This window comes from Juglans microcarpa x Juglans regia, chromosome 8D, assembly GCF_004785595.1.
Source record: "Juglans microcarpa x Juglans regia isolate MS1-56 chromosome 8D, Jm3101_v1.0, whole genome shotgun sequence".
NCBI lineage: Eukaryota > Viridiplantae > Streptophyta > Magnoliopsida > Fagales > Juglandaceae > Juglans > Juglans microcarpa x Juglans regia.
In genome coordinates, this window is record NC_054608.1 from 30,651,122 (window position 1) to 30,666,096 (window position 14,975).

Consider the following 14,975-nt stretch of genomic DNA (forward strand, 5'->3'; position numbering starts at 1 on the left):
AAATAATAATAAGATGAATTGAGATGAATTGTGAATTCAAATCAAACGAGCTGGAAACGTCTGTTCTCTTTTGTCCCCATTATATATGCCATACTTGTTCATATAATAATTGAAAGAGAAAAGCAGAACAATATGACCCAGTCTTCTCCTAATTAATTAATATTCTATTTTTTATTTTTCCTCCAGCTCCATGCTGCCACTTAAGTCTTAAATATTGCATTAAAATATCTAAAACCGGCCTAGAAGACTTACTATCATGGGTAGGCACCAACTTGAATAATGGTTTTATAATGAATCCCTTGAAGAAATTTTTAGCTAATTAATTTAGAGTAATACTCAAAACAATTTAAGGTAAGTAAGTTTTGTGTACTCTTATTTAAAAAAAATAAAGTTTATTATTAAAAAATTATTATTTTCATATAAATCTCATATTTATTTTATTTAAAAAAATATATACAAAACTTATATATTTTAAAACTGTAAATATCATTTATCTTATTTTTCTAATTCAACTTCTTTAAGAGTACTAGTAGTAGATTCAATAAAACTATATTTTGACTAAAGTTTAATTAGGTTGCATAAAAATTCATTGCAGTGGACTCAACAAAGTTATAGTATTTTTAACTTTGATCATTTTTACTAGTCAAATCTGTTGAGTCCAAGTTGCTAGCTAAATATTATTTTGACATAAAAAATTCTTCTTTCTTGTGCCCAAATCCCAAATCTCAAATCGTCGTCTCCCACGATTCATTTCGCAACTTCTCTGCAACATCTTCCACGACTCTGTTGAAGTTTTGAGATCAACTAAATTCAACATCAATTATATCAGGAATACTATAAACTGAAGGCCTTTCTTTCTCTGCAATTACAAATTCTTAATCTGAAAACGTAAATGCCATTTAGTACAACTAAAGACATCATATGAATATTCAACTCAGAGGTAATAGTCTAAAATCCCTCGACCATCTCTACATAGAGCTCTCCAAAATTCCACTTCCAGATGCTTCCAACATTTCCCAAGGCAAGGTAGAAAATTTCCAATTTAGAACCCTAGCTTCCTAACAATATATATAGAAAGAGAATAGTTTTTATAGACAATTTTATGTACTCGTCAAAATTAAAATATTCAAATTATGATTAGAATTAAAATAAATAAAAATATCAAAATTAAATTTTAATAGAATAGTAATAAATTTAGAAAATTTATTATTTGATATTATTGAAAAGTGATTAATTAAATTTATAAAAATGAAGTTTCTAACCAAATTTTATGGAAAGTTTGTTGATTCTATTATTAGTACTCTAAAGTCGTGTGCATATAATATATATATATATATATTATTTTTTTAATGAAAGTAGATCAGGGCATGCAGTGGCTACTGGGTAGACCAAATTTATAGAGGGACAGGTTGATGGATTTGGGGTCCCCTGGCATTGACTTTAGGGGAGGGTGTCCCATCTCTCCCTCTCTTTCTAATGACTCATGAGTGACTGGAATAAAAGGGACATGGGAGAGAACAAAAACATGGATGAGCAAGTTTTCAGCAGCGTGCCCAAGTTTTTATTCGACAATATTAATGGTCATAGGATTCAGCCATACAAAACACTAATCTAGCCCAACCATCTTCCAAAAAAAGGGGTCCAGTTCCATTAATAATGGCAGACAATGCATGATGTGTTCGATCACAAACCAGACAATGCACGTTCGACAAAATGCTCAGTTCTGGTATATATAATTAATATGATCCCAGCTAGCTTTTAGTAAAATCTCTCGGTTCTAAATTTAGATGATCAATTCCATTAAACGAACTCAAGGAAATCTATGATCTATATATCTGATCTTATCTATCGACGAGACTAAGGATTTCATGTAAGGAGTCGGTATTTTAACAGTCTTAATATCAATCATCAAGCAGTCGACTATATATATATATATATAGTTGGAGAAGTACTACTGCTGGGAAAAAACTCATGTGCAGCTTTAAGCTGCTGGTTTTTGTGGGCCTGGATCCAAGCTGGATGCTCAGATTTCTCGTGATGCATGGCCTTTGTATCGTACGTGTTGCAGTCTTGAAAAATTGCTTTCTGAAATTGTGAATGATTCCGCGGTCCATCTCAGAGCCACGTATCTTTAATCAAAGATATCTCAGTTTTGGACCAGATACCCGAAAGATAGTTTAGATAGCTAGGAACCATAGTCACATGCATGCAACGTACATACAGTACTAGAATTTAATAATTTGTCCACTTCCCACAGAGAGAGAGAGAGAGAGGAATCTAGTGTTATTTCTGGTTTCGCACACATTTTGACTAAGTTTCGATAACTCGAGTCTTTAGGATTTGGACCTGTAAAAGATAGGAAATGAGGTAATTAAAAGATGGTGGCTTGGAATTGGGAGTTTACGATACCAAAATTAATAAATTTTTTTAGAAGTTTATAATAAGTAAAAGAGTCTAAGGATCAGAAAGAATTTTCTCGTAAAGCTAGATTTGGATAGTGAGAATATTTGATAAGTATTGAGAATGTTTATGAATAATAGCGAAAAAATAATGAAAAAGTAATAATAGAATATTGAATAGTAATATAAAGCATGTGAAAAGTAATGAAGAGTAGAAAAAATAGATAAAAAGTAATAATAAAGTAAATAATAGCAGTGTGAGTGTTTGAGAGTACTTGAGGTACTCTGGGGGACAGATCGTGTCTGGCACCATGGAGTTCGTGTCTTTTGTACTATTTCTTTTGTCAGTCTTTTAATGCAACATAGTTCTGTGACGACGTCATTATTGTGACATGTAACTTGAGTAGTGATGCCACTAATACGGCGTGATATTCCGATTTCTCCACCCCGCTACCATCCTTGGTGGTCCGTCAATGTCCCTCCTGTCAGAGGATCGAAGATTTCCCGTACATTATGTTCACTACACGGACAAGCACTCAAGAGCTATTCGAGAGGTTTTCAGGTCGGCGAGTCTCATCCCCTACAGCACGTTCCCTCATACAGATTGTGTCTAGAAGAGCCTACCTCTGGGTCAGATTGGAGACTCTATTTATTCTGAACTGAGCCTTTAGTTCTTGTTAGGGGTGTTCATTCGGGTTCTAACCCAGGAACCAAGGTAAACCCGGACACGGACCCGAGTTTCAAACCTAGGCCGGAACCCGGACCGGGTTGGTCCGGGTCAGACCAAGGCCGAAACCCTATTGAACCTGGGTTTTTTAAAACCCAGATTCCGGGTTCCGGGTTGAACCCTTTTTTTTTTTTTTTTAAGAAGTCTATTTTTCATATATATATATATTTATAGAAGTCTGTATTTAAAAGAATAATTTTATTTTAATAAAAACCTATACCATATTAAAGATTTTTCAAGAATAATCCATGTTGAAAATCATAATTTTTTTTTTTTTTTTTTTTTTTATAAAAGCCTATATTATGTGAAATTTTTTTCTAAGAGGTAATGTTAAAATGCATAATCCTAACACTGTGCAGAATAATAAAATATATAAAAATAAAAAACTAAAATGCATGCAATCTACTACATATTACATTATTACAAAATATAAAATTACAAGATGAGTTACAAATCAATAACATAGTCTTCCATGTGATTTAATCACACCAAATAAAACTTCAAGCCTATTCGATGTAGCCACCCAACTGAAGACAGCCGCTACATTGAATTTCTAGTATATTCTTTGCAGCCACCCAAACTGAAGAGTAAGAATGTATTTCAACAAAGAAAAACACAAATCATGGAAAGAAACACCTAACACAAGCGATTGATAGTAGACACAATATATAAAAGCAGCTTAATGACCAAGTATTGACATGGAAATCAGTAAAAATAAATAGCTTGTAACTCCACAACATCCCACAAACTCCATCTAACTTCCCAAATTCCATGATTTGTGCCCAAAATCAGAATTAGATCAGAAAACAGAGCTTTCAAGTAGAAATATGTTTATATCTCATGCTATGATAATCATCCATCCATGGTTCAAGAGAAACACACGAACCTATTTTCACACAACACTGTAACTGTAAAGCATTTCGCGCATTAATTTCTATTTTCAACAATTTATCATTGCTAGAACTTGCGGGGGGACAAATTCTCTAAAACTTAAAAGACTTTCCCATCATCTTCTGATATGGCTGGTAATGGTATTAATTTAACTAAGAGGTTTTAAAGAGGGTATAACCAAAAAAGAGAAAGCTCAAGGCAAAGGCCACAAATGCAACAAAGGACAATCCTACGGATGCACTTGTCATTTCAGGAAACTTGTCTTTACCCCAGTTGGATTGCCAGTCATAAACTCTGGTGGCAGCTGCTGATGAGGCCAATATCAGAAGGTAAGTCAACACCTGCCATCACAAACAAGAAGCCCAGCATTTTGCTATGCAGATTAGTACAGTGTTCTTGGAATGAAGACACATGAACACACTCTATTATAACACCTATATATATGTATAAATCCTTATAACAGATCTTCAAGTCAGACCCAACCCACAAAAAAAAAAAAAAAAAAAAAAAAAACGATAGAGATCTTCAATGGATAAAGAAGCCTGCTAATTTTCTCCCTTTGATATATCATATATGAGTTAAACTAGAAAATGACATGCTGCATAGACTTTATGAATTCTAGAAGCTAGAGAGCCAACAATAACGTCACATTTACAATTGGATTGGTATCTTAATTTTCTCCATATAAAAGCAAAACTGGGTTTTTGGTGTAAATCCTGCCATTTCTCTTCTTTTCTTTAGATAGAGATTACTTTCTTCCAAGAGAGAATTATAAAATAGAGAAACTATAATATGAGAAACTATTACACACAATCCGAGCATACAAATGAATTCTCATTTTTCTAAGGCATATAACCCATTCACCATACATGCGTTGCTTTTATTTTACACTCCACCCAGAAACACAACTGATTTAAAAAAAAAAAAAATCTAGAAAAATCAGAGCTTAACAAAACTAGAGTGCCGATTCTTATCAATAAAGTACAGATCGGTTTTGAAAACATCTAGATACCTCAAAAAGATTTTTTTGTTCCAAAAAAAAAAAAGAGCAGCAGCTTACCCACGATTCACTCCCAAAGTCTTCCTAGCTCAAGCCTTCTGATATAGTGTTAGAAACTCCAGCGAGAGAAAATGCCTCAGAAACTCGAAGGTTATGGCTTTGGAGATGGAGAGAGAGAGAGAGAGAGAGAGCTAAGGTTTCGGTTTCGGTTTGGACTTTGGGCGAGAGAGAGAGAGATCGAGAGTGAGATCGAGATCGAGAGCTAGGGTTTCAGACAGAGACATCAAGAGGTTTCGGTTTGGACTCTGGGTTTCGATCAGAGAACGAGAAGATGGAGAGAAGGAGGGTTTCGGCTGGAGCAGGGGCAATGTTTGGACGAGAGAGAGAGAGAGAGAGAGAGAGGGAGAGAGTGAAAAACGAATAGAAAGCGGCGGCTGGGTGAATAAAATGGAATTCGGGTACCGGGTTTAAATCCGGTATCCGGGTTTCAAACCCTATTTGGACCGGACAGGTCAGGATTTTGGCAATCCAGGTTCCGTTTGATCAAGGTCGAAACCCGGAACCCGGAACCAGAATCCTGTTTTCTGAGTTTTGGATCGGGTCAGGAAAAAATCCGACCTTTTTTCCGGCTCAGATGAACAGTCTTAGTTCTTGTCCCCTTACTTGTCAATCCCAATCCCGCTGGACAGGGGTAAAATTAATCCCTTTACACTGGGAATTATTGAAAGCCCTGCAGCTAGCAGTCTTTTTGTTTTCAATTTCGAGCAATATCGATATATATTCTGGGTCATGTTTAATTTATTATTAATAAAACCCAAACATAATCATGTATGCATCAGTAGCACAGTTTTAAATTTCGTACCGTACCGGCCGGTACGGTCGAAATTTTTCGTTTCGGCCGTCCGGCCGATACAGGTACTATACCTATTCCGTACCGGCCAAAATACCGGCCGTACCGGCCGGTACCGGTCATACCGGCCTAAATTTCGGCCTGTACCGGCCTATATTTCGGCCGGTACCGGCCGATATTTCGGCCTGTGTTTTTTTTTTTTTTTTTCGTTTTTTCAAACTACAAACTTATTTTTTAACCCTCAATTCAAACTAGACTATTTATAATTTATATATATATGTATTTGTATATAATTTATTTATATATAGACTATTATTTTAGAATATAATTTTTATATATATTTATATATATAATTTATTTATAGATCGACTATTCCGAAACGTTATCCCGAAACGCTATCCTGAAACGGTACCGGTACCGAAATATTTCGTTTCAGTGCCTTGACCGGTACGGTGTCCGGTACGGTATTCAAAACATTGATCAGTAGTACTGCGCGCATGTGTTGGGTCTTGACCAAATGACTAGTTGACCTGGATGGGTACTGGCCTTGAAAATGATCAGAAATCAGATGGCATTAAAAGAACTGCTACTAGTATGCCGTTCCAGTTCTAATGATAAATCTATGTGATGATATCTATGAGATCATATCATTTATGTGATGATTTTATGAGATGGAATTTAACCGATCATATTTTATGAGATGAAATACTTATTGGGATATTTTTTGAGTATTTATATTTAATAGTTTCAATACTCGTTTGTGAAAGAATTTTATATGTTGGTTTGTCATGTGGAGTAATTAATATTTGGATTTTTATAAGTGTTAGGTTGCATATGGAGCCTGATTTCGTGAGAAGAAAAGGCGCAACCCGTAAGTTCACCCGACTTGGCGCTGGAAGGAAGCTCAACGCGTCAGTTCGCTCGAGTCTCATGAGATAGTGGGTTCGAGCGAGACACAAATTCTAGTGTTCGCTCGAACTGCGCTGACACGCTGCTCGAGCCAATGTTTATTGGCTATTCGTTCAAGGTGCGCTCGACACGTTGTTCGAGTGAAGGATAATTTTTGCCAATTAGGATTTCCAGCGCCGTTTTCTATAAATATGTACTATTTTGACTTCTTGTACACGATTTTCAGCAGTTTTTAGAATTAACAAAAAATATAAAGTATGAGTTCATATTGTGAGAGAGAAAAAGCTCTAGAGAGAGTGAGTTGAAATTGTGTGACTGCAATCTCCTCTAAACCAATAAAACTTCTGCAGCTCTGTTAATGTATGCATGTTGCTAAACCACGTAAAATGTGTATCGTGTGATTGCTTGATCGTTGCTCTTTATTTGTTTGCCATTGTTGGTGTGTGTTTTTCACAACAATAAGTTGATCAGAAATATTGTTCCATTCTTGTATTAATATATATATATATATATATATATATATTATTGCACATGCATCATATGCTAGGTTTTGGTTTTCTTATTTGTGAGATGTTCATAAACTCAACCTTCAATCTTGGGTTTGACATGAGAGCTAAGTGGTTCACCTCTATAGGAAGAGATAGATTTAATTATTTAGATTTAATTATTTAAATTTATGTCTTAATAATTACTTTCCTTGTAATCAGCATATCAAGAGTACCCACATTGAGATAACTTAGATACCAAGATTTTCTATTGAATTTGATATGGGATAAAGACCACATAAGAGGAGGTCATACATGAGTAGGCTAGACACTGTGGAACTAATATTCATGTAGAAAACCATAAAAAGGTTTGTTATCATTTAAATCATGTAGTCATGATCATGTAGTAGTGAACTTCTAGTACATATGTACTTATAGTAATCCTAAGGGGTTGGCTCAAGTGGTAAAGACTTTAGTCTTGGATGCAAACAATTCTTTGGAGCCGTACCCCTAATGATAAACTAGCGATTTAACCAGTTCCGTGTAGAGAAACTTCTGAGGGTGTAGTACACGGGACTAGTGTTTACTCTACAAGAGTGGGTCCGAAGGGCCCTGCTTTAAAGAGGTTTCCCGACATAAAAAAGAAAAAAAGAAGTATATATGTACTTATAGTATAGATCATGAGATAAAATATGAGATTTTTTAAGATGTTGTAATAATTCTTGAAGAGTTGTTGTTAAATATCATGTTTACGTTGTTAATTATTTTGTTGATTGTCATATAATAATATGTGTACGGTTTACGAATACCGGCGTGCTCCTAGATGGAAAATACTTAGGTACTATTTAAAGTACGAATGACATGATATTCTTATATTATCACAACATACCATGTAATTAAAATTACTTATATAAATATTAATTTTCACTAACATATATATACTCCTAGATAATTAAATCAATTTGGGAGCTATAAATTCCTCCATTGATCTTGCATTGAGAGCTCCTCGCAAACTTGTCTAGACACTTTGAGGAAATTTTTATTAAAAAGATTAATCTCGTTATTATGATAACGAGATTATCGATCTCTAATCTTCGTCATCTTATTTCTAATTTTCGATTATACAAAAAAATCAATGCCCAATATTGGTACCATGCTTTTGCCCAAGTACTAAATGTTGGTATTATATAAAACCAAATTATCTCATCTGATATAATCATTATAATTTTTTCAAACTCTTATATAAAATATAATAAACAATTTAACTTTTTCAAATTTTAAAATAAAAATTTTATTAAAAAATTATATTATAATAATATTTTATTCAACTTTCAACAAAATATCGCATCTCATCTAAACTGTATAATCAAACAAGACCTAAGTATTTTTGTGCATTTGAGCATTATATAAACTCACTAATTTCTTGAGATCGAATTAGGAGGTACTTTTCAAATTTATTTAATAATAAAAAATACTTGCGTGATAGATAACTGCTACGTCATAATGAATCAAAATTAAATATGTATCGTATTTATAAATAATTAATTTTTTTTAAAAAAAATAAAACACACTGTCAGCATAAATATTAAAAAATAAAATAAAATAAAATAAATGAGCCACCCATAATCCCTGCCAAGAAAAGAAAACCTGTTAAGAAGTGATAACAACCGACATTTAGCCCAATACAATGCCCATTATTTCGGCCCCAAAATTGCAACCAAAAGAAAAAAAAAAAAAAAAAAGTTATAGTACTGATAGAAAGTCCTCAAACAGAAGAGTCCATTGAATGACAATAGCTAGGCAGTTGGATTTAAATAAAAAGACTCGGACACAAACGAATAAGGCTAAAAAGATGCATAAAAAAACTTGCACAAAGTTAGCTGACGATGAGCTTTATAACAAGAGTTTGTTTGGAGCTGACATAATACATTTGGTGTACTTTGTTTAGATAAGTGCTACAGACATAAATAGATTGATCTTATAAAAGTGAACTTAAAAACTGATATGATTCCGTATGATACGTTAGATCTACTTTTCAATAAAAGTTTTACAATCTAACATATAGACCACATTAATTAGCCACGTCAGTTTATAGGTTTACTTTTGTAGAATCTCGTCATGACTAAAATATTTGCCTTTTTATTTTATTTTATTTATCATGAATTCAAGTCCTAGTTTTGGCCGTTTGCATGTGAATTATAAAATTATGTAAATATATTGTTAGTTTATATATATATATATATATATATATATATATATATATATGGTTTTTGGCAGTCTAGACCTAATTATTTGTAGCTTGTGGGGTCATATTATTGTTGGTTTGTAAGCTATGGCCACTACAGAAGATCACATTATTTAATAACCCACAAGTTATACGCTCCTTATTATTACTATAATTAGCCTCGCAATCCGGGCTTTGTGAAACTTATTTTGAAATAATTTAAACGTAGCATTCTTCTATTACTAATTATAATAATTAAATTAAATGTAGAGAAAATAAGATAGAATTATATACGAATTAAGAAGCGAAAGTATCTCAAACTTTTTATATTCTAAATTGCATGATATTTATTGATATAACATTTTAAATTACTTCAAATATAAATTACCAAATTTATGTACATTTAACGTAAGAATATATGACATGACTTGACATGAGTAAAGTTTCTACGTAGCAATAGAAGACATCTCATGCTGCTTTGGCGGTACATTTTTTACTTCTCTTCGCTTTGGATAGGAGTGCCGGTGGACACGGGAAGGGAGGAGGCGAAGTGTGTCGTTGTCAATCAATAGGCTCCGTTTGGAAGTTAGACTGAACTAAGATCAACTCAGTTCCGTCTAATTTTAAACTGAGTCTAACATCCAAATATCAAACTCTTAAATCACCAAACTCATCTCAACTCAAAACCTCTTTACACATGAGACTTACAACATTTTTCAAACTCAATACCTCTTTACACATGAGACCCACAACCTTTTTCAACTTTTCATAAATATATCTAAACTCATCTTAACATCTAAACACATCTAAAATCATCTTAAATAGACTCCATAAAACTCACTCCACAATCTTAATTTATTACTATTCATAAATAACTCTATTCATTTCAACTCAACTTAACATTTAAACGGAATCTACTTATAATCCGCTAAAGGATTTTTTAGGGGTTTGGTCAAGTAATCAATACTTGATCAGGTTGTATTTTATGGTTACGATTCTTAGATCGGTTTCGGGTCAAATAGGAAGAACTAGAAGATTCCACCTTGAGGAAGCGCCCATATATACTAGAAATTACTTTGAGAATGAATATTGGTGGAAAAGATCAAAGAGCATCCAAACGTGGCTCTAGATTGTTGAATTGGTTAATGCTAATATGAGTATGTTTCTAATGTGTCCAAACCTACAGATCAGGCCGTTAGAGTTTGTGGGGTCACAGCTTTTGTGAAATTATTGCTTACCATTCATGAATTCTGTTGAAAGCAAAGTAAAAGGTTGCTTTCATTTATTGTTGCCTTCAACAATACGTTTACTCCATTGTGATGTAAGGAGAAAAATTTAAGTTCATCCAAACTTTCTTGGATCATTGTCAAAATCATGAGATCAAGGATACAACCTAAAATATTACACAAAACATTTAAAAAGAAAAAAAAAATTGACGGATCAATATCTTCAATTATTATATGAAGTTGAGATTTTCAAGTAGTTGAAAGATTTTCAAGTTGAAGTTTAGACAAACTTCTTATGAAATGAGACTCCTAGTGTATATATACTCTATGGAGAACCATCAATATCATACACATGATTGGCAAATTGATCGTTGTGTTAGAGCGCATTGAAAATCCATCATAATGCCAGTTTAAAGGAGTATGACTTGCAAATGTTTGGATAATTGAGTTCCAGCTACAGTCGAAACTCACATTTCAAAACCTGGACCTATCTGGTCCGGACCGGGTATGAAACCCGAGTTTCAAATTTAAAACCTGGTACTTGGATTTATACAAAAAAACCTTCAACCTTAGGTTAAAAAAAAATATTGATTTTGTTTTTTGTTTTACACGCATATAGTTAAAAACGTAATTAATTGTTTCTAATTTTATTTATTTTGACATAAAATGTAGTTTTTCATTCTACTATATTTTTATTATTATAGACAATGTTCTATGCATTAATATTATGGTTTTCAACATGACTTCTTGAAAAAACTTTAATAAAATATAGGTTTTTATATATAAAAAAATTAAGCTTCTCAACAACATTTTTTCTTGAATTTTTTTAATAAATATAGGCTTTTAGATTTAAAAAAAATTATGCTTTTCAATAGTATTTTTTTCTTGAAAAAAATTTAATAATATTTAGGCTTTTGCAAACAAACAAAAAATGTTGGGTAGAGCCTGGAATCCGAATTTCTTGATTTCAAAATTTTGGTTTCATTCGAGTTCCAGCCCGAGTCATAACCCGAGCTAACCCAGCTCGAGTTTTGGCCGGGGTTTGAAACCCATGTTCCGGGTCAGGTATACCTGAGTATTCCGATTGGAATCCGGGTGATCAGTCTATATCATCTTTTCATTTTAGCTCATTTTTTTATATTATTATTATTATTATTTTCCAACGTCACTTCTTTTGTACCTTTTCCAAAATCACTTGAATGATATTGTTTTGGCCAATTTGCTTTGTTTCAATCCAACATACCAAAATATATATTTTATTGGTTAAAGAAAATAATATGCCACCTATATTTAAATACAATCTTGATTCTGGCTTACATCTTAAATATTTAAAAAATAATGTAAAAAAAAAAATGCAAATGGAAGCTCAAAGTTTTCTTGTTTCAAATTAACATGCAAATTCAAGGTGGCACAGAGTGTTATAAATTCTAGGTTCTATTCAATTGTTAATTGTCCATATGATCTTGTAATATAAGAGCTTCTAATGATCTAAATTAATTATCATAATCTTCGTTATTATATTCGAATACTTTTCAATTTGAAATAAAATGGAGAGAATTCTTCTAATTGTCTCTTATAAGTAATTACAAAGATAAATTCAACAATTTAAAATTGTCATTGTCTTTGTTTTCTTGTGAGATTGTGACCATTACCCAAAGTAATAAACTAATTATGTCACTACAAATTGAATGTTTTTCAAAGCTTGTGGTGTCTTTCCTCCTCTTGTTTTACTCGGCAAAGGATCTTTCCTCCTTCCGGATTGTTGTGTTGTACTTTTCCCATCGACTTGTCGACTCTTCCTAGTATTTTTAATATTTTTGTTTCTTTTTAAGTTTCGCACCAAAAAAAGAAAAAGAAAGTATTTATATATATATATATATATATATTTTCTCGAGTAATTCACTATTGAATTGTGAAAAATTTTATTCTCAAATCAGTGTGTAGAGCACAGCTAGTAAGTGCTTACACAGTATAATTTGATTAGGAAGATTAATTTTAAAATTTGAATCTTATAAATAAAATCTTATCATTTAAATGATATATGATGTACTCTACACAACAACTTGAGAATATAATAACTCATATATATTTTTTCGGCACAGTAAATTATGAAATTAAAAATAAATTATCATACTAATAAATTTAAATTATTCCGTGTGATATAATTTGAAAGATAATAATTTTTGAATTTCTAAGATGTGGATCATGTTCCATGTGTGGACTAAAAGATGTCACTAAAATTAACCATCTAGGGTTTACAATTCATATTGGATGTCAATGACTCAATAGGTAAATGAAAATAGGTGAACCAACTTTAATTTCTGTTAACTGCCTTGAGCCACAAGTTACCTACGCACACAACCAATGTGGATTGTAACAAACTACTCTTGACTCTCTATGTTTGAATGCTCTACATATGGTAAAGGGGCTTGACTTGGTTGGGCCAACGGCCAATTACCCATCTAATAAAATAAAATAAAATATTAGGGTTATCTCCTTAAAAGAAAAGAATTTATGAATTTGAAAATAAGAAAAGTAAATTTATAGGCCAGACTATTTTCATGAAAGATTCTTTGGTGAGGCGTAATTTTTAAAAGAAAATTAAACGTTCTTTTTAAGTTAGAATGTGTCAAAACCAGTTGAATCAATCTCATTTTACTTTCATCATATTACAAAATCTCGGAATATATAAGCAATTTTAAGAATATAATATCACTTTCACATGTATTCCGAGACTACATTGGTCTTAATATACTTAAATTGAAACCCATGACCAATTTAGAACGGGTCAAATGATGGAATATTTGGGCAAAAGTGTCGTTGTTTGGTAAACCTCTTGGGAACGTACCATACCAATTGAATATTTTCAAAATTTGACCTAAAAAAAACGTGTACATTTCAGTGTTCACACTGAAAAATTAATGGGTAGTTCTAAGGTACCTAATACACCAGTTATCATAGAGACAATCCTTCCATCATCAGCAAAGATCATGAAATCCAAAGACAGATTGGTATGCCAATGCCACTTTACTCGGCTTCAAAGCAAAGAGATATCCAAAGGACATTTAACAATATGGTGATGAAGAAAGAAAAAAAAAAAAGATATTTTCATCAGTCACTATTCACTATCTTACCTCCCACACTTTACAAAAAATACTCCCACACCCAATGAAAAAAAAAAAGCTATAGGTGTGAGGTGTAAAAATGAATAGTAGCTGATGCATAGAATTCTTCGAAGAAAAAATCTATTTGAAAATCTATTTTCGACATGCTTAAAATATCATGTAGTGGGTCCCACAATGATAAAATTCTGATAATGAAAACTCTAATAGATTTCATAACAAGCATGTTAGGCTGTGTTTGGATAGTAGAGTGCATATTTAATATTTTATTATTATTATTTTTATTACTATTTATAGATTATCTTATTACACAAAGGTAGCCTTACTTGTTAAGTAGCAAAACTCGAATCTTAGGTGGAGAGCCACATCAGTGAGATGATCACAACCATATCTGACGGCAAGCAAGGCTCTTGGAACATCATACACATGATCTCTGATATAGTGGCATAACACAGCATCAAATCTAATATTTCAACACCGTCCAAAATCAGTCGTTTCAAAGTTTCAAACACATCCAAAGGTTTGATCTTTCTAACCAAGCTTCACTTTCCTGCCCTCCTACGCCTGTCTTCATGCTGAAATCTCTCTCGTCTCTCTCTCTCTCTAATCTATATATATACACGCGCACATACACGTAGTTCTTAGCAGTTCTTATTGGCTCTTGCAGTTGCAGATACAGAATTAGGGAGAGAGGTAAAGATAGAAATACAGAGAGAAAAAGCCCGAGGAGATGGAGAACATGAAGAACAGCAACAGCAGCTACAATAACATGACGAGCGAAGAGGGAGGTTGGATCCAGCACATGGGTCTTCCAGTTCATAGCCAAGTGAGAAAGATTAAGCAAGAATCCGAGAAAATCATAGACTGGTCTCCTGGGCAGCCAGAGATGAGACCGGCGCTCCGGGAAATCACGCGGCAGATCTCCCGGTCACCCTTGGGAATCTCTTGCTGACCGACCACTTTTGGCTGAAGACTCTTAGGGGGATTGAACGTTGGTGCTGGATTGAAGATGGTTGCCTTTTTTGCCAAATCTGAAAACAGAGGGTCCTCTGTTTTGCGTACTAGTCTTGGGTCTGTTTTCCTTTGTACATGATTTTTCTCGATATATGTTATGGTAGTATTCTAATACAGATTTACTGGTC